Source organism: Protopterus annectens, chromosome 1.part1 (genome assembly GCF_019279795.1).
Source record: "Protopterus annectens isolate FY-2018-M chromosome 1.part1, PAN1.0, whole genome shotgun sequence".
NCBI lineage: Eukaryota > Metazoa > Chordata > Ceratodontiformes > Protopteridae > Protopterus > Protopterus annectens.
In genome coordinates, this window is record NC_056726.1 from 1,532,167,268 (window position 1) to 1,532,188,813 (window position 21,546).

General features: G+C 37.5%; 1 pseudogene; it reads right to left on the reverse strand.

Moving 5' to 3' along the window:
- Positions 1 to 21,546, reverse strand: part of LOC122816465 — a 155,582-nt pseudogene that overhangs the window by 74,326 nt on the left and 59,710 nt on the right.

Here is a 21,546-nt window from a genome sequence, read left to right on the forward strand (position 1 = left end):
CTTTGCTCCTTCCCCTGTCTGTATTTCCTATATGCTCATATCCTTAGCACATCAGGAATGAACTATTCACTATGTTAGCATAGGAACAACCCCCTCCATTTCCTGCCTAGGGTTTTGCTCTGGATAAATCTGGTCATTACCTGTAGCTATGCTTACTCTTCTTGCCCTCCCCTCTCTATGACATCACTTACCTTATAAATATACCTTCTCCCTCAGGACGCCATCTTTATTCTCCTAATTAGCCTTAGGGTGCTGTTCAGTCCTGGCGGTGGAGTAAATAGGGTTTTTAGGTAAGCTTTCTTTTTGTCCTGTTCAGAATTGTTAAAACACGCTGATGATATCCTAGTAAAGTACTAATTGCATGCAGGACAGGTTTGTAAATGACTGTATTGAGAACCTGCGTAGCGTGTTACTATCCCCAGCTGTTTTGGCGTGCTTCTGAGCGTTTTTACTGCACATGGAGTTCAGGTGTGAATGAAGTCACGGTTAGAATACTCTACAGCTCTGCTTATATGCTAAATGGATTATCTTAACATGCAACCTAAATGATAGCATGTTTACTGTGTAGCCTTTTATGTAGCCTTTTTAGTTGATCTGGTAGAGTAGTTTTCAGGAACTTTGTAGCACTGGATAGACTGTATGCTTTTGTGGCATGCTAACTACGCCATCAACTAATAGCGTTTAAGTGTTGCTTTGGACCTTTTACGACTACTATAGTCACTACATAGAGCTATAGACTCTGTTTTTGGACAATGTATGATTTATAAGAACTAACCTCTTGTCGAATACTAAAACTATAAACCGCTGTTGTTACATAATATATTTATACATTAGACTGGAATCATGGCGTTCTTTGTACGCTAACAACGCTAATGGCTACAAGCATTCTAGCGTTGTTTCTGACCTATAAAGACAGCTAAGGTTGCTGTATAGAGTTTATGTTTCTGCTTTTCACCATCGTATGGATTTGAAGAGCCATTGTTTGCCACTGTTTAGTTATATAGAGCAGTATTTCCTGTTGCATATTATTACTATACATACGACAGAAATCACAGCGTCATCTGCCCAAACACCTTATACTGACTACCCTAATTAACAATGATGTGTGCAAATAAGGAGGACTAATTAGAAGCCTACCTTTCTAAAACAAAAATATATATCTATCTCTACAAATAACAAATGCAAACATGATAGAGAGTTATAAGACGAGTTGAACCTTATTGTTTCAGAGATATGCTGTTTTAACAAGTGTCTTGCTGAATGTAATCTTTGACTGAGTCATAGAAGAGTTTAACCTTTATTGTTCCTGAACTATATTGCTTTTATAAGTGTCTTGCTTGAATATTATCACTGATAGAGACATTGTAATATGTGCAGTCAAGACTGTTTTACTATGCAAGTTAATCTCTGCTTTATGCTCAAGTTACTACTTAATAAGCCTGTGTAACTGTCTATTTTTTATTTCTCTGTGTGTCTTACCACTGTCTCTCTTTTCCCTTTATATTCCCAGCTGCCCAACCTGGTTTCCCAGTATTAAGGAGGACTTGCCCTGCATGCTGAAAACAACTATTCTCCTCAACACACTGCGGTTTCCCCTAACTAAGGAACTGAACCTTTCCTCCCCTCTGCTATAGTCCCCAAGGGAATTTAATTATAAGTAAAGTATGTACTTTAAACCAAAGTCTTAAGACAATTAGTGTGAGATATCCTAGGTTGTAAGTTTACTTTCACCAGCCAGGACAGCTGGCAGCCTTTACTATCTGCTCCCATACCTGTCACCCCTTCCCCCTTCTTAGACTACAAGTATTTTTACTGTTCTTCCTCTTCAATACTCTATAGCATAGTTACTGCTCTGCACTCTTTTCTCAGTATATATTGCCTCTGCTATACAGCTTTTGTCCACTAGAGGGCAATAGTTTCATTTAGACCACCATTCTGACTCCAATTTTAAGTAACTTACAGGCTCTTGGATTCTAATATTCTGGAAGAGCTAATATTCCCACTCTATTCTTTCTTTCTTCTAATATTCTTCACTGCCAACCCTCTCTGCATATTCTATTATCAAGGCATTGTGTCACCTTACCCTCTGCTGCTTTACTTACCTTTGCTTACTGCTCCTCTGATTGTTTTCCTAAGGTGAACTCCTCTGTGGCTCATCCCGCTCCGTTCGCCCTGCGGGCTCACTCCACTCCCCTACCCTGCCCCCAAATACTACCCGCCCCCAGTGGTCCTAAACTTATACTCTAACTGCCACACCCCTATGCATTAGGACCAACCTCTAACTCCTCCCCTTAAAGTGCTATTACCTCTATTATATTCTCACTTTACCCCTATCTCCTCCCCCTTAAAGAACCATCACTCATTTACCTTTATCCATTACCCTACCACTCTATCCACAAATATCCCTACATTTAACCACCTTAACCTAAACAAATGGCTCAAAGATCCTGTAAACCCTTGCCTTTATTACTACTCTTAATTATACTTATCATTCCCTATCTACTTACTCTCTACGAACACCATAGATTCCTAGGACTGCATACCCACATCACACACACCTCTGTCCTTACCCCCAGCTCCACTCATAGTGTTAGCAACCTCCCCAGCTCAGCTAAGTACTCAGCAGCCATATTTTATAGACTCCATCACATCTCTTAATGTAACCCACTAGCTAGAAAAAAATAAGAACCTATTTTTTAAACTTCTACAACTCATCCTAAAAGTTCATGTCCACTCCCTGTTAGATGGTGATATACACCCTAACCCAGGTCCTACCACTATCACAGCTACACAGCCTGATACACCAACAAATTCAATCACACAGACACTTACCAAGCCCCCCAACTCTCTCCTGATAGCTCATCCTAATATTCGTAGCATCAATAACAAAATAGCTCACCTGCATGCCCTTATTGATGTTTATTCCTTTGACATCCTCTGTCTGTCTGAAACATGGCTTAATCCATCAATACAAGACAGTGCAGTTCTACCCCCTGGCTATAATATCATAAGACGAGACTGTAACACTAAAAAAGGAGGCGGCGTAGCCATACTTTATAAGAATGGATTACAAGTTACCTTGTTAGACTCCAAACCTCCACTTTGCAACAATGCAGAAATTCTTCTAACTAAGATTCAGCTTAACAAAAGCAAAGCCATATATCTATCATGTGTCTATCTTCCCCCAGGCAATAAAATCAACACATTAGAGGCTATCCTCAGCTGGCTTTCAAGTAACTACCCCCAAGAAACCATTATACTTGGAGATTTTAACATTAACTGGAACTCCTGTATATCTAAGCAGCCTTCTACTCATATCAACTTATATGGTTTTACCCAAACTATAACATCCCCAACCTGCACCAATAAAACTAACAACAAAACTAGTACCCTTGACTGGATACTCACTAATACCCCCCAACTAAACTATAAAACAGGCACCCTCCCTGAGGACATATTGATCACTTGCTTACCTATTTAATCAAAACAAAAACTGTCATCCTAAACTCTACCATCTATAGAACTATTCGCACTACCAAAAATTTTAACCCTTCTCACTTTCAAGCTGAACTAGTCACCTGTGACTGGTCACTCCTGAAATACCTCCCAATAGATAATGCTGTGAAATACTTTAACTCTAAATTTCTAACCATTTTAGACAGCCATGCCCCATTACGCAAAGTTAGAATTAGAACCAAACCGGCACCATGGCTCACCAAAACGACCAAACAAAAAATCCTCCAAAGAAATAAACAATGGGCCAAATGGCGCTCAACAAAAAGCTCCTCAGATCACCTGCAATTCAGACAGCTAAGAAATGAAACAAAAAAAGTCATATTAGCCGATAAAAAAAACTACTACTACCAACTACAACAAACCAACCAAAATAATCCCCAAAAATTCTGGCGAGGTATCAATAACCTCCTACACTCTGGATGCTCAAGTACTCCCTCTCCCTCTGGCTCTGATCACAACAATCCCATCCAAATAGCTGACTCATTTAATACTTTTTTCACTGAAACCATACAATCCCTAGCCAACCAGCTATCCCCTAGCACCCCAGGCTCTGCCACAACCTTTACCAATAATTCTCATCAATTTCATTTTCAGCCAGTGCCCACTTCACTTATCTGTAACCTCATACAGAAACTTAAACCCACTACTCTCTCTGCTGATAAATTACCTGCAGAATACCTGCAAAAAGCTGCTAAAGTCATAGCCTACCCCATATCCATCCTCATTAACAGAACTATTTCCGAAGGATCTATTCCCCTAATCTGGAAAGTCTCTCACATAATTCCCCTACATAAGGGCAGTAACTCCAAAGAGTTGTCCAATTATAGGCCCATAGCTGTTCTATATCCTTTGGCAAAAATAATGGAGAAATGTATACACATACAACTGTTAACCTACCTACTCGATCACAATTTATTAGCACCCTGTCAACATGGCTTTAGGCCATTTCATAGCACCACCTCTGCTCTCTTATCCTTCACTAACCATATTAACAGTAATCGTAATATTGATACTCTATCCTCAGCTGTTTTTATTGACCTGTCCAAAGCATTTGACATGGTGAATCACCACCTCCTTATAGACACACTCAAAAACCTGTCATTGGACAACCATACTATACAGTGGTTCCAATCATACCTACATAACAGGCAACAGGCTGTACTATGGAAAAATACTTTATCTTCCCACGTCCCAGTCACTCTAGGGGTCCCGCAAGGATCTATATTAGGCCCATTACTCTTCTCCATCTTTACAAATGACCTTCATTCTGTAATTCCTCAAGCTGACTGTATCCAATACGCTGACGACTCCACACTCATATGCGCTGCTGCTTCTCAATCAGAACTTCAGTCACTAACCCAAATGACCTTTAGTACATTTGAAAACTGGCTCCTACAAAGACGTCTTATCCTTAACCCCAAAAAAACAAAAATGCTACTATTTACCCCCACCCGCAGAACCTCCCCACTTAACTTTACTATTACTTCAAATGATGGAACTATAATATCTCCTGAACCAACCACCAAAGTACTCGGGGTACTAATAGATAACAACTTGTCCTTTGAACCTCACATTAATAACACCATAAAAATAGTAAACAAGAAACTAGGTTCCCTCTATAGAATAAAACCCTTTCTTACACCTCCAGCCAGGGTTACTATTGCTCGTACCCACCTCATCTCTACCTTGCTCTATGCCTCCCTATCTATACCAAAATATGTAGAAGTAATCTGAGTAAACTTACATCCTCCTACAACAATATTGCCAGATTTGCAGCTGGGTCCTCCTATAGAACTCATCACTGTATCAATCTGAATCAGTTAGGATGGTTAGAGCTGCCAAATGTAATACTTTTCAATCAATTAATAGTAGCCCATAAGATCCTGTATTTACCTCAAAATACACCCATACTACATCCCTAGTCATCCCCTATAATAACCTCAAGACCTTACGCTCAGCTAATAACCTACTTGTACAAATATCAAAATCCAACAACTTAGCTGGTGACACATTGTTCCCCAATACAGTAGGTAAAGCCTGGAACATCCTCCCAAGCCAGCTAACCTCAATATCCTCCGTCAGCTTATTTAAAAGCAAGCTTAAACCCTACCTCAAATCACACTGGCTACGCCCCTGTGTTAACCCAGACTAAGTACATAACTATTAACTAGACTCCCACAATTCCTAGCCTTCCATGATTATGATCTTGTGTTGTCTCACTAATTTTTAGTGAGCTTAACCTTCCTTAGGATTTTTTTCTCATGTAAATAAGTATATACTGTGGAATGATCAAACACCTTCATATAGTATCACAACCTATGTGTTAAATAACACTAGAAATACATCCTTGTTTGCTGTTCTTCTATACTCTATCTATTGATCTCTAGTGTTTTTTTTTTCCTTAGGTTTTTGTGAGACCTTAGTATCTCTTATCATAAATTACTAGGTGTATCTAATTTTGTAATATGTTATAAAGATTTGTACTACATTTCTAATACAAATGTATTATTCTTATTCATCTATTCTTAGATACATTTTTTCTTTTTCCTACTGAAATATAAAATATATAATCTTAGGCTTGTACTATAATTGTTAAAACTTCTTATGTACCAAATTATACTGTTATTGTCTTTGTCTTGACCTTTTATGTTGTTGTAATTTGTGGAGCTTTTCTCCCCGGGCCTCCACTGAAAATGGACATATATCCATCTGGACTAGCCCGGTCAACAAATGTAAAATAAAATAAATAAAATAAAAAAATAAATTTATTCAAATTCTTGAAAAGGCAACAGAAAGTTGTTAAGCACTTTCACCCACTTGAACTAAGGACTTAATCAGAACAATACTGCCATAAAAAAGAAGTTAATAACTAGTAAAATCATTCAACCATGAGGCAAAACGTCCTATCATATTTAAAAAAATCAACAAAATGAACTTTGAACTTTAAAACCAAAATAATGTTACAATCACAATAAAGACTATATATGTTAAACACCTAATAGATTAAAAACTTAGTCTAAATTTTATAACCAACTCTGCCAGCATCAAAAACTAAAAACATTGTACTATATTAATCCATAATCAATAGGTGGCTTATTAAAACTTGAAAAAGTTGAAATGCCTCAAGTATTCATGAAGATCAACTAAACCAGAAAAAAGGGAAAGTCATAATCTAGCTGCACTAAATTTTAATAAAGAACTCAAGGATATACAATCATTTAAACCAGGGTGAGAGGGAAGCATTGAGTCTAACTTGCCATAGTAAATCCCTGTATTCAAGTCTACTCCCCCCCCCAGTTGCTAGATACTTGTTCAAGAATAAAAAATAAAAAGGGTTTGCCCAGGGTGCAATTAGTCCTGTGTTTAAATACAGCACTGTTGATGTTTCCATTGGAAATATCATAGATGTGTCCATATACTTTTTTTAAGGGCATGCTCTGATTTGCTCACACAAAAACAATGATAGGAATCATGAAATGATAAATATATCATCTCCTTGGTGTTACAATCACAATGTTTGTCAATTTTAAATTCCATATTACATGTTCTTAATTTCAAAGAATGCCCTCAAAAATTTTCTTACAGTAATTGCATGCTCCACATTTTCTTATACCTCAAAGATCCTGACCCGTTTTAACTTCCATTGGAAATATCATAGGTGTGTTCATGCAATCTTTTTTTAAGGGTATGCTCTGATTTGCTCACACAAAAACAATGACAGGAATCATGAAATGATAAATATATCATCTCCTTGGTGTTGCAATCACAATGTTTGTTAAGTTTAAATTCCATATTACATGTTCTTAATTTCAAAGAGTGCCCTCAAAAATTTACTTACAGTAATTGCATGCAACACATTTTCTTATACCTCAAAGATCCTGACCCTGTTTAATTTTGCATTTGTTAGTACCACTGTATTCAATAATATCCTTAATGTTAAAATGCCTCTTGAACACAAATTGGGTTTGTGTACCCATAATTTTTGCCACAATATCATCACCTTGAATAACCCTCCAGTTATTCCTAATGCTGCGGTAGCATTGTCGCCTCACAGTCAGACGCTGTCCGGTTCGATTCTCAGCTAGAGCGTCTTCTGCGTGGATTCATGCATGAATGGGCATACCTTCGTTGAAGGTTGTGCATCAGGGCTGTTAACTCGGCACATAAAAATCAACTACCAATCATTAGCAGACTGGAGTTCCGCTGTGGTGACCCCTAACTGGGAAAAGCCAAGTTTTGCCAAACAACAAAACACTGGTATCTGCAGATAGAAGGAGAAGTTGTACTCAATGTGTTTGACTTTGCTAATTTTTATGGTAGCAAGTGTAGATCATTAAACTACATGCTATACAATACATTAATTATACAGCAAACAATACTTACTGTACTGAAGGCCCAGCAGGAACCACACTGCCACTGATTCTTGACTCACGTGATGTAGCCCATCATTCTCCAGTCGACAGTGTCGGGCAGGAAAAGTGTTCACTGTAGTAGGACATAGGTCATGCCTTGGTGGTCTTTAGAATTACATTTTGTAAGGCAGTTACATGCCATATGCCTGTATTCTAAATTGGTCTGTAGCAGAAAGGAAATATGTTGAATATACAGTTATTCTCAATCTTTAACACATCAGCAACAAAACTGCACAGCAACATCTCCTTCTAGTGGAATATAATGCACCCTTTTACTGCAGGCAACTCTTTCACAAGGTAGCAAAGAAGCATCTTGAACTCATAAATACCATATCAGGTGTTCAGTTTACTGCACTTCACCTCACGTTCCTAACGAAGGTAACAGACCACATATGTATGTCACTCACACATATTTACAATCTCTCCTTGACACCGGGCATATTTATCAAACCCTTTAAACAGAGCATATATAACATATATTCTCAAATGCATTAACTCATCTGTAGATCAATATGTATGTATACTTTAAGAAGCTTTCTAGGGACTTGCACAAGTGTATAAATACTGAGCATGTGTGAGCCTGACTGCCATTTTGTAGTAAGCTATTGAGATGTAAGCATGTATGTCTATGTAGTCTGTCATGTAATCAGTTTGTTTATATTTTGTACTGCTGCTAGCCATCCTGATGTGTTTCTGTGCAATAAAGCATCTAAACAAACTACCCTGCTTGTTTGTCTTCAATGAGCAAACAAGATAAGTGTCATGGTGTCAGAATGGGACACCAGAACAAGGGTTGAGAGCGTGGCTTAATGGCTAAGGTGTTTGCCTTACAAACACAAAGTGCAGCATTTGAGTCTCACAAGGGATAATTGGCTAGGCTTAAAATGGCTCGCAAAGGCAGTTAGCTTAGTACTAAACTATGAACCTATGAACCTATGAGAAGGCACTCAGTTAAAGGTGGAGGACTATAGAGGAATAGCTCATCCCCACTACACATGCAGATTGCAAAAAAAGGTCAGGAACATATTTCAGGTACCAAAGCTTATTTAAATTATTTCATATTCGCAAAATATAAAACAAAGCACTCGGAATGCTCTAAACAAAATGTCCGAAGCTACAACATATTGAAAAAATATTTAAATAACTCTGGAAAATGTTTGAAATAAAGTCTGAATCACATAAAATTAATAAAATAAGGGAAATGACTGAATTTCTTTTGCTATGAGCTACTTTTTCACATTAATTAAAGCTATTCAAAATATCCAAAGTATACAAAGTGTCACAAGTTTGTGTAGTATTACAGTACAATTATTTCACAAAATACAGCCATTTCAAAGCATATTTCACAAATTACAGTATTTCAAAGAGTTTATTGTGCATTTGAATGTTATTACAAGTACTGGCTGTGTGTGTATGTTTGTACATAATTACAAAGTCCATATTTTCATTGTGTTTGGGCATACTTTGTTGGCATTACTGAAGGATTTCGTAAACCAGAACCACTTGTATTTGATAATAACTATTGCAGAGAACTGGAGAGTGTTTGAGCAAGAATATGACATTTTCATATAAGCTGCATTTTATGATAAAGATGCCTGTACAAAGGCATTTATTCTGCTTAATTTGGCTGGTTCAGAAGCCATAGAAAGGAAGCGTTCATTTGTGTATGCACCTGCTGTATTTGAAGGAGAGAGAGAAAACCATCATATAGTTGTACTAGTTGAGTCAGGGGAAGACACTGATTCTTTAAAATTTAAATTTAGAGAAATGTGTAATCCCCAAATGAGTATTACAATGGAAAGGCACTTATTTTACACAAGGGATCAAAAGTCTGGCAAAACATTTGCAGCATATATAACTGACTTAAGAAATGTATTTATTTTATTTATTTTATTTTACATTTAACCAGGATAGTCCACTGGACACAGGTCCATTTTCAGTGGAGGCCCGGGAGAAACGCTCCACATGCGTCAATAACATATACTAAAATAATACAAAGTTTGCAAAGAAAATTTGCATACAAACTGCAGTGAGTCATAATTAAAAGTAGTATGTACAAACATAGAAGACACAATTAGCAAGAAAGAGACGTAAAACATCAAGATTCTTGCTGTAGAGACAAATGTGAAACAACTACTTAATAAAGATTGTAAGGTCTAATCCATAACAGTAATCAATTCTTATTCTCTTGTATGTATTTATATAGACGTAGTACCTATAGATAACTATTCATCTTTAGGTGTGAGAGTAGAGGTGGGAAAATAGAAAGGTGGAGAAGGGTCTGGCATAGGGGAGGGTTTAGCCTGGTGTGGTGCAAGAGCATAGCCAGTTATTAATGAGATGCAGTTTTAATGATTTATTTAAACTGAGAGATGAAAGTGATAGTAGTTATATTACAGCGTAGAGAGTTCCAGGCTTTGGATACATAATTAGAGAAGAGGGTGTCACCTGCTGTATTATTAGACTCAGTTACTGTGAGAATAAATTTGTTACTGGAGCAAAGAGTTCTGCTATTGGTGTGGAGGTGAAGTAGGTTTTTGTAACGCAGGTTTTTTTTCTGGTTGATACAGTATTTTATGGCCCAGACTGAGTTGGTTGAAATGCAAAAGTTGAGGAAGTTCCAACCAGTTGAGCTGCTTCAGGGATGAGCAGTGGTGAGATCTAAATAGGGAGTCTGAGGCGAATCTGGAAATGTTGTTGTAGCAGGAGTCAAGCTTAGCTAGGTCTGTTTTTCTAAGGTTGATAAGAATTGCTAAGGCATAGAGGAGGGTAGAAATAGGGTGAGTGTGGGCTATGCTAGCTTTTGTTTGTTTGGTAAGGAATTGTTTATTTCTATAGAGGGTACCTATCTTTTGTGCACTTTCTTGATGGTCTGGGAGATACGAATATCAAATCTTAGCTTGTTATCAATCTCTATGCCCAGGGGTTTGGTGTGCTCTGTGGGAGAGATTGTAGTTTTGTTACTGGACCGGATATTAAAGGTGGTAGATGATGAGGTGGACTTGGTGGGTTTAAAGAGTGGAAGTTTGGTTTTATTAGGGTTTAGAATTAGTTGGTTATTGGATAGCCAGGTTTCAATAGAGAGGAAAGATTCTTGTGTTAATGTGTGAAGTTCCTGTAGTGAGGAAGCTGCACAAATTAACGTAGAATCATCTGCATATTGGATAATAGATGCATTGGGGGTGGAGAAATGGAGCTTATTGGTATAGAGGGTGAAAAGCAGAGGGCCTAATATTGAGCCCTGGGGAACACCAATAGTAACTGGAAGAAGGGGAGAGTTTTTCTTTACACAACACTGCTTAATGATGGCCAGCTAAATAGTTTTGGAACCAGGCTATGTGAAAATGAGAGAGTCCTAATTTGGATAGCTCTTTGATAAGAATGCCATGTCTAACCATATCAAAGGTCTTTGATAGATCTAGAAAGGTGGCAGGGACAAATTTACCATTATTTCTAGGAGAATTTACTGTATTGGAGAAGGACAATAAAGCAGTGATGGTACTATGGAAGGGTCAAAGGCCATGCTGGGTGTTTGACAGCAGCTTGTGTGTGTGCAAGTCATGAATAATTTGGAAGTGTATGCACTTTTAAAGGATTTTTGCTTGAGGAGATAGAATTGCTATAGGGTGGTAGTTTTATAAGTTCTGTGGAGATTACTCCTTTATGCAAGGGGATTATGTGAGATATTTTCCAGATTTCTGGGACAGTGGCTTCTGAAAGGGATCTGTTAATTAGACTGGCTATAGAGTTGGGCACTGTGTCGGCAGCAGATTTTAGGAATTCCCCAGGTAATTTGTCACTGGCCAACATAGTGGGCTTTAGTTTTTTGAGGTAATTTTTGTATCCTATCTGTAGAGACTGGCTGGAATTGGAAGGAGCTATTCCTTATGTAAGTAGTGATAGGTTCAGTGGATAGGTGTGTATGTTGATTTCTTTGTTGGTTGGCTAGGGTCAGCATTGTTTCAGTAAAGAATTTATTAAATTGAGTGGGAATGCTGTCTGAGTTATTAACTAAGGTGGGGGAGTACCAGTCTTGTCTGATAGTAGTAATTTGTTAATGGCTGCCCAAAATTTTTGAGGGTGATTTTGGTGCTTGGGTTGAAGGTTGGAGTAATAATTAATTTTGTTGAGTTTTACTAGTTTCTTAGCTTTATTCCTAAGCTCATGATATTTCTGTTTTGCAGCTGAGGATTTAACAGTGTTCCAGTGATCCCATGGTTTATCTCTGGCTTTGAGGAGGGATTTGGGTTCTTTGGTGAGCCATGAAGTAGGATTCGATCTGGTTCTTCTGGGAGGGGCATGAAGATCCAATATATTTAAAAAGGTGGTATTAAAGTAAGTAACTGCCTCTAGTTCCAGCTATTTTAGGGGTGCCCAATTGCAATGTTTTAGCTCAACAGGGAAATTGGTGGGGTTAAAGTTCTTTTTCCTCCTAATGAAATGGTAGGTTGTGCCTTTGGGATTATGGTTGCGTTGTCATAGAAGGAAAGTTGGCAGGTGGTCACTTAGACCATCGGGGAGACAACTTGCAAGATGGGTGGCTTGGCTTATTAGTTAGAATCCAGTCAAAGACTCATTCCCTGGTAGTTGTCTTGTCAATTCTTGGTGTTTGGATGGCTTGGGTAAAGCCAAGGAGATTGATATGATTTATTGGGGTGGGAGAGTTACAGGATAGCTAATGTATATTAAAATCACCCAGAATGATGGTTTCATTTTGGTGAGATAAACAGGACCAATGGAGTAGGTTTTCTAGAGTGGGCATATTGTTACCGGGGGGGGGGGGCGTGTATATAGCAACCAATTATGTTTATTAGATTTTTGGAGTTGAGTTTTAGTTGAGTAAATAATATTTCTACATTGCCACAGAGGGGTATTGCATACTTAATGATTGCACTGTGAGGTGGTTCCTAAATAGTATAGCTGTGCCACCACCTTTTCTATCCTTTCTATCTTTCCTTAGTATATTGTATCCTTGATATGTGGCTTTAGCTAAGTCTCAGTTATATTCACTATATCTGGTAAGTATAGTGAAATACAGGAATGCAGGTCACGGATTTTATTGGAAATACTTCTACAGTTTATATTTAGAAACAGTAGGTCAAATGCTTTCCTTGGAAGTTGATTTAGGCTATTGGGGAGATGGGGAATTTGAGGGAGGGGTAAATTTGAAGGAGTTGGTGGTTCGGGGTTAGGATGAACATCCCCACAGAGAGATAATTTAGAGGTAATATAGAAAATGGACTGCAAGAGTTTTCTGACAAGGCTAAAACATGCAGATTTGGTGATTTAATGGATGAGTTAATAAAAGACAGACTACTGTGTGGTATTAAAGATGATGCTGTGACAAAGATTTTGCTTTGTGACATTAATTCACCTTAAATAAGGCCATTGAGGTTTGTCAGATATATGAGCCCACAGAAAAGCACACAAATATGCTTACAAATGAGAAATGTTTGCATTCAGTATGTTCTAATGCTCATGTTGATAGTATGCAGCACATGGTTAAAAGAAACATGCCCAAGCACATGGCAGTAACTGTAATCCCTGTAACGTTCACTGGGAAACCCTGTAGCTTTCTATAAAATTCCAGAGTATGCACAGTCTCAGTGAAGCATAAGAGTGAGTCAGCAAACTCAAAGCATGTGACCTCACCCAGTTTCATAGTCAACCGTCATAATTGGGGTGGTAATCATGAATCTAAAAGAGAAAAGTGCTCAGCTTTTGGTCAGCAATGCCGCAAATGCAATAAGTGGAATAATTTCAAAAGGTTTTGTAAATCAAGAAGGCACATTCTGTTATTAAAAGGGAATATTCAAATGGACAAATTGATCAAATAGAAAGCATTGACCCTACTTTTTATGTTGATGGTGTGTCAGTGCTTATTGAAACCATCAGTGCAGTAGATTTCTGAGCAAAGAATGAAGTATTTTGTACTGTTTGGATAAATGGAAGATGCATAGAGCTCAAAGGTGACACAAGTTCAAAGTGCAATGCTATGTCAGCAGAAACAATTGCTTGATTTGGCGAAGTGTGCGAAGAAATTCAGACCGATGGTTCAGTAGTGCTTTCATATTACTCAGCTAGGAACAGCTATGACTTGCAATTCTACGTGGTCAAAAGGCACATACAGTCCTTACTGGCCTCAGAAACAGTTTGAAAATGGGACAACTGTCATTTAATAAAGAAGTGCACCATGTAAGCTTGAAAGACCACTGTTCTAATTTTGCATAATTTATTTTTTCTACCTATGCTGATCTTTTCAAAGACAGACTAGGCAAGCTACCAGATGTGTACTGTATGAAGTTAGATCCAGACATCAGTCCAGTTGTCAGAGCAGCCTTGAAAGTTCCAATAGCTATGCAAAATGGAGTCAAAGCTGAGCTAGATAAAATGGTGCAGCAATGTGTGATTTGTTCAGTTGATGTTCGTATTGAATGGGTATCTTCCATGGTCATTGCTCATAAGAAAAGCTCAGATGATATCAGAATATGTATTGATCCACAAGATTTGAAAAAAATACTGAAAAGATCTTCTCATCCAATGCATACAGTCAAAGAAGTCACTGCTCTTATGTCTAATGCTACTGTTTTTTCTGTCTTAGATGCAAAGAGTTCATTTGGCAAATTTTGCTTGATCAAAAATCTTCATTACTATCTTCAGTACTCCTTTTGGCCAGTACAGATTTTTGAGAATGCCATTTGGGATAAATTCTGTCAGTGAAGTCTTGCAGTATGTAATGGAGAATTTATTTTTCTGGATATCCATGTGCTATTATAGTAGATGATATTCTTGTAGGAGGTAATGGTGAAGTTGAACATAAAAGAAATCTCAAGAAAGTTCTGGAAAGAGCATGTGATGTGAATCTTGAGCTGAATCCTCAGAAGTGCAAGTTCAGTTTACAAGAAGTTAATTATGTTGTTCATTTGTTTACCATTTCAGGCTTACGACCAGACCCTTCAAAGCAATCTGCTATTCTTGAAATGCCAGCTCCAGACAATGTTCAAGCTCTGCAATGTTTTCTTGACATGATTAACTATCTAGGCAAGTTCATTCCAGACTTGAGCCAACTTTTAGCAACACTTAGAGAGCTGACCCACAAAGATGTATCCTGGTCATGGTTAGAGCAGCACCAAAGAGTGTTTGATTGCCAGTCCACCAGCTCTCAGATACTATGATATTCACAAACCATTTACTCTTTCTTGTGATGCTTCTAAATTTGGTCTTGGTGCAGGCATTCTTCAAGAGGGTAGAACAGTAGCCTGTGCATCGAGAAATGTACCCCAATCTGAAATGCACTATGTGCAGATAGAGAAAGAACTTTTGGCATTTGCGTTTGCATGTTCGAAGTTCCATGACTATCTTTATGGTAGACCTATCCAGATCGAAACAGATCACCAACATCTAGTCACTATTTTGAGAAAGCATATGCATACAGCTGCTGCCAGATTGAAATGTATGGTACTCAAACTGCAAAAGTATAATTTCAAAGGCAAACTTCTTTATCTTGCTGATACATTATCCAGATCACCCAGAAATACCACTGAACAGCATGAAAATGAGAAACTTGATTTCTGAAGTCATGGAAGTGAGACATTTTTCTTCCTCACATCTTGATGAGCTTAGAAGTCATACACCCACAGATCCAATACTTAGAAGCTCAACCACTTTATCAGTTGAGGATTGCCGTCAAAGCAATCTTGTTTACCAGTTGAAGTGCAACCTTATTTTCCTTAAAGAGATGATATTTTGTTTGACAATGGTATCATCATGTACGGTCCAAAAATAATTGTTCCAAAATCCTTATAACAAAAGTATATTACCATCTTGCATCATGGCCATCCAGGACCTGAATCTACCAAAAGAAGGGCAAGACAGCTAATATTTTGGCCTTCTATGTCACAGGATATCAAGAGAGTACTTTCATCTTGTTCTGTAAGTAATAGTACAAAACCACATAAACAGAAAGAACCACTTCAGCTAAACCAGATTCCTGAACTACCTAGGTCAACATTAGCTATAGACATTTTTGAATGGAATGGTCAACGTTATTTGGTGCTAGTAGACTCTTATTCAAATTGGTTTGAGATTGACCTACTTTCTAATCTAGCATCCAGTACTGTCTTTACTAAGATGAAGCATCATTTTGCAGTCCATGGTAGTCCGTGTAGTTATTTCTGACAATGGTACACAGTTTACAAGCCAGCAGTTTAAAAGATATGTTGAAGTGTGGGACTTTACTCATGTTACAAGTAGCCCTGAGTACCCGCAGTCAAGTGGTTTGGCAGAACATGCAGTTCAAAGTGCAAAACAATTACTAGAGAAGTCAAAATGAGACAATAGTGATGTTTTCTTGAATCTCAGAAATGTTCCTCGTGATAAACATCTTGGTTCACCTGCACAGAGAATTCTGTCAAGACAAACCAGAACCACACTACCATTAATAGTTCATTACTGGTTTCATGTGTCAAGAACAACAGATCAGTGAAAGCCAATCTGTTAAAGAAGTGCCTATCCCAGAAGTCCTGTTACGATAAGACCAGCAAACTGCTCAATCCATTTTGAGAAGGGGAGATAGTGAGGCTGCAGATGTCCAAAGGTTTTGATCGGACTGATGTAGTGAAAAGTTTATGTCCAGATAGGGTTACCATATTTGGTTATATGAAAAAGAGGACGATAGATTCTTTGTCAGGCAAAAGCTCTTTCACAGTAGGTGAAGACCAAAAAAAAAAAAAAAAAAGGTCTTTTAGTCTTTAATGCAGAAAATCACAGCTCCACATTAAAGACAAGTAGCTCCATGTTTGGTGATTTTTTGATTGGCCCGAAAACTTGCACAGCAGACCCTCTTCTGTTAAATAACAATACTTACACAGTCTTTCAACCATAAAAATAGCTTCTGCCTTCGGCACCTCTGGCCATGCAACAAATTACAAATACAAACAACGATTCAGTGTGAAGATTACCTTTGTCTTTAGTCTTTTACTTACTTCAGGAATAGTTCCCCAGTGCCAAAGCACACTACCGTTATTCCCCTTCCAAAGGTACATCTTCCCAAAACTCAAAAGATTATAGAACAATGCCCAATCTCTGCTCAATAGCTAAAATCTTTGAAAATAATTATTTGCAAACAAATGTTTAAGCACATCAATAGCTATGGTTTCCTTTCAGATAAGGGGCATGGCTACAGAAATACCTTTCCACTACAGTTATTCTCTCAGCAATAGATGCAATCTATATCTATAGTAATATCAACAATGGCTGCATTACAGCTGGCTTATACGTATGACTAGGCCTAGGGCATTGAAACTATAAATCAAAACTGCTAATTTGCAAACTGTCTTGTAAACAAAGTCCATTTAAATAACCAACCTTCAACAATCGGCTCACTTGGTGCAGGCAGGTGTCCGTTAGAGATCAGTTTAGCCAGGTATACTAATTTTCTGTTTATTAATTAATGACTTTCACTTTATGGAAGAAGACTATCCCCTCACTGAATGTTATTATACACTGGCAACATTCTTCTACTAGAACACACACACACACACACACACACACACACACACACACACACACACACACACACACACACACACACACACACACATGTCCTTCACTTCATCCATGTGCAGGTGTGGGGTTCTTCTTTTACACCTTAGAGGTATGTTATCAAATTAAGTTCACAGTATGCACAGGATAAGGAATTACATACATCAGTAAAGCTTGCATTCCATCAGTGTTATTCATTAAATTAATTTTAACTGATTTTCAATTAACTCACTTAATTCCATTAAAAACATTATATATGACTTTGCTACTTCACTGAGGCATTGTTTATTTTACCTGACAAAGATACAAAATGCTTTCTCTGTTCTCAGTCCTGATAAGCACAGGATAGTGACTATTTTCAGTTTGGCCTTCAAAGCAAAATTCCTGTAGAACAGTGTTATCCTTGGATGCCATATATTTATCTACACATCTGCACACACACACATATATTAGTGCTCATGGTTCAAAAACTGCATTTTTCTAATACTGTTTAATTTAATGTGATAAGTGAGGATATGTCAAAAAATATTTCATAAAATAAAAATAAGAACAGAATGATTTTAATATATCAAACCTCATACAGTTTGATTTTATTCGATTTATTTACCAATCTATTTAGTTTATCAACATTTGTCTTTATTATTTAATAACTGATTATGATATAAGAAGTACTTTTGCATTGTTTTTGTGTGCATTCCTTACACTAAGTCTCTAGCCTTCAGATATTTTCACTTGGGAAGGGACACCATATGTTTGTGTTTTGAGAGGCCCACCTTCTTGACACCATATACACTCCTTCTCAGTTCACTTATTCTTCTTGATTACTGAAGTAGAAGAGGTCATCCTTCCTCATGTTGCCAGAATCTTTCCATCTTTGGCACTGTACAAGTTGTACTTGTGCACTATTACCTTTGTAATGTGTCTGTGAACTGCTGAGTGGGGACTTTCCTAATACCAAGGTCATCAGTATATAATGTCATGCCAGGCTTGCCCTGCCTGGAGTCAGAAGATATAATAAATATCTTTTATACTAAGAACCAGTAGTACTGTTATACTGGCCTGCACCAAGATACTCTTTCATTGTGTTGAGATGCTAATCACTTGTTTCTTGTGTTCTTTCAGTCATATGCATTCATTAACACATAATGCTGATATTTACTCTCTGCAAAATATCCGTGTAATAATAATACTTGTCTTCTCTCACTTAAACTTCTACATTGGCAGATTTACAGGAGGGCTGAGTCTGCCTGGCATTCCCCATCCATGGCAGCAGGGTCTTTATTATGTCAGATCTGCAACAGCTTCTAAGACTAGGAGTGTAGCTAACTGAACACAATGTCACCAGTAGACTGGCAGTAGAAGAAATGGATCAATAGTGCATATGATATACACACCACACAAACTCGCTTTAACTTTAAAAAAAAAAAACATTTTACTAACCAGAAGTAGAAAAATCGAAAAAAACATCCGAAACGGAGACTCCGACTCTGTGACTGATGACCGGTTGTCACTGTGGCTGGGTCCTCCTCCCTGACACATACAGTCCTGCTTCTCCCCGCGCAAACAACACAGTCTTGCCGCTCTCGCGACTCTCGTGAGCTCTTCTACCTTCCGCACATGCGTAGAATTGAAGTCTGACTCGGGATTGTAAAACCCGGACAAATCTCGGAAGTTTAAAAAAACGCCCGGACAGGAGCACAAAAAGAGGACATGTCCGGGGAAAACCGGACGTATGGTAAGCTTATGTCCAGAGCCAAGAGCATAGGGAAAACCGGACATATGGTAAGCTTATGTCCAGAGCCAAGAGCATACATCATGTAACTGCAAGGAGCAGAATTTAGGTGGAATCTGAAACATTTGTCATGGTGTCTGAGCCTGTATTGTAGTATCATACTTGGGAGAATGACTAAATCTCAGAGTGAGTTATCCAGTGTTCCAGTTCCAGAGGATGTTCAGTAAATATCCTAGTTTCTGAGAAGAATTCCGAAACTGCTGAAGCAAGTTGTTCACTGATGAGTGTCCCTGCTGCTAAACCCCATTCTAATTGCTATATCACTAGAGCAGGACACATTTACAGACCATGTTCCAGATACGTGGCAACTTGGACATGAATGTTGTGTTTGTCTGCACAATTGCATGTTTCTTTTCAAATATCATTATATTGTGGGTAATTCATTAAAGAGGGAGGATGCAGATCGATATGTATGTATACCTTTAAGAAGCTTCCTAGGGGCTTGCACAAGTGTATAAATACTGAGCACGTGCGAGCCTGACTGCCATTTTGTAGTAAGCTGTTGAGATGTAAGCATGTATGTCTGTGTAGTCTGTCAGTTAATCAGTTTGTTTATATTTTGTACTGCTGTTATCCTTCCTGATGTGTTTCTTTGTAATAATGCGTATAAACAAACTACCTCATCTGTTCGTCTTCAATGAGTAAACAAGATAAGGGACATCATCTGAATCTTGGTCACAGCTGAAAAATGGGCTGAGGACCAGTCCACCTATCTAGTCATCAAAAAGAAATAAGTAAATAAATAAACTCTGAAACATTTAATTGCATATTTTAGTGTTTGGAGTTCCAGGTTTGCTGTACTGTAATGTAAGGCATTATATGCTACTGTATGTATTGACTGAAAATGCATTATGGTAAATATTGATTGCATTATATATAATACCTTAGAGATTTTCTCCCTTTGCTTCCCAGAAAAATGAGTCCTGTGCCCAGTTGGACTTTCTCAGTAAACAGATGTCATTAAATAAATTTGTTTTCATTAATTTTAAATCTAACTCTTAACTGCCCAATGCATTTCTTATCATGTCAAAGTACTACACAGATTAATTCATTCCTCCTACCTGTTTTTCCCGGCCTCTTCACTGCTCTGCTTAATGTTTTGTCTATTGCACTTTTTTTTTTTTTTCTGATCGAGGTGCCCTCAAGTACAATTTTCCTAAATGGTGTTACTTGGCCATATCCTGTATTATCTACCTTAAGTACTCCCATATGTTTCTTAGATTTCTGATCGCCACTGCAGAACAAGTGATAAAAAAGATAAGAAAAGCTGACTATATGATCATTTTAGTTGAACATGGATATTTAAGATTAGTTAAAAAATTGCTTTTTTTATTTTTATTTATGTATTTATTTAACATTTGTTTACAGAAATGTCTGACTGTGACAGAGCCCATTTTCAGTGGAGGCCTGGGGAGAAACGCTCCAGAAGCAGCTTTTGAAATACATAAATAAATAAATAAATAAATAAATAAACAAATAAATTAATAAAAATAATCTGTCAAAACACTTCTTTTTCATATTGCTTTCATTGTTTTTCAGAGATGTTTTCTTACATCTAATAAATGTGCTATCATGTAGTAGGCGGTGAAGTGTCCACAAGAGGTGGACAGACAGCAAAGCCCCATAGCCATTCATTGAAATGCAATTTTGTGAATCTGTACGAAATGCTCTTTTCATTTGGAGTTATTATTCTTTGTCATGCATATTGGATAACATTCTTCTTAATGAAATATCAACAAACAAACTGTCCAGTATCATTTTTCAAAAGACTCATTGTCCAAATTAATGCCTCTTTTTGCTTCATCATGAAGCTGACTCTACATGTGAAATGCCTCTTCTCTTTTCAGTACTCAAATAGAGTTATTTAATTCAGTTCACTTTAATTATTTTATACTCATTATATACCCAAAAAATTCAAAAATGGCTGTGAAGGCCTGATGGAAGGACATGATGGATAAAAATGAACAGATCCAGGGATCTGCAGCTAGGGTGTTATGTTCCCTCCGTGTTGTGGGCTACTTCCTCTTACAAAAGATCATCCTTCAGGTTAAGTCTTTTAATGTTATCAGTAAAAAAGATATACAGACATAAAGATATACATATATATATATATATATATATATATATATATATAGATACATCATAGGTATATATAGATACATCATAGGTAATAAAGACAGATAGATTACAGGTAAAGAGAAAGATGGTAGATTAAGATAGATAAACAGATAAAGAGACAGAATGTATTATATTACCTGATCACCAAAGCATGTCATTCCCAGT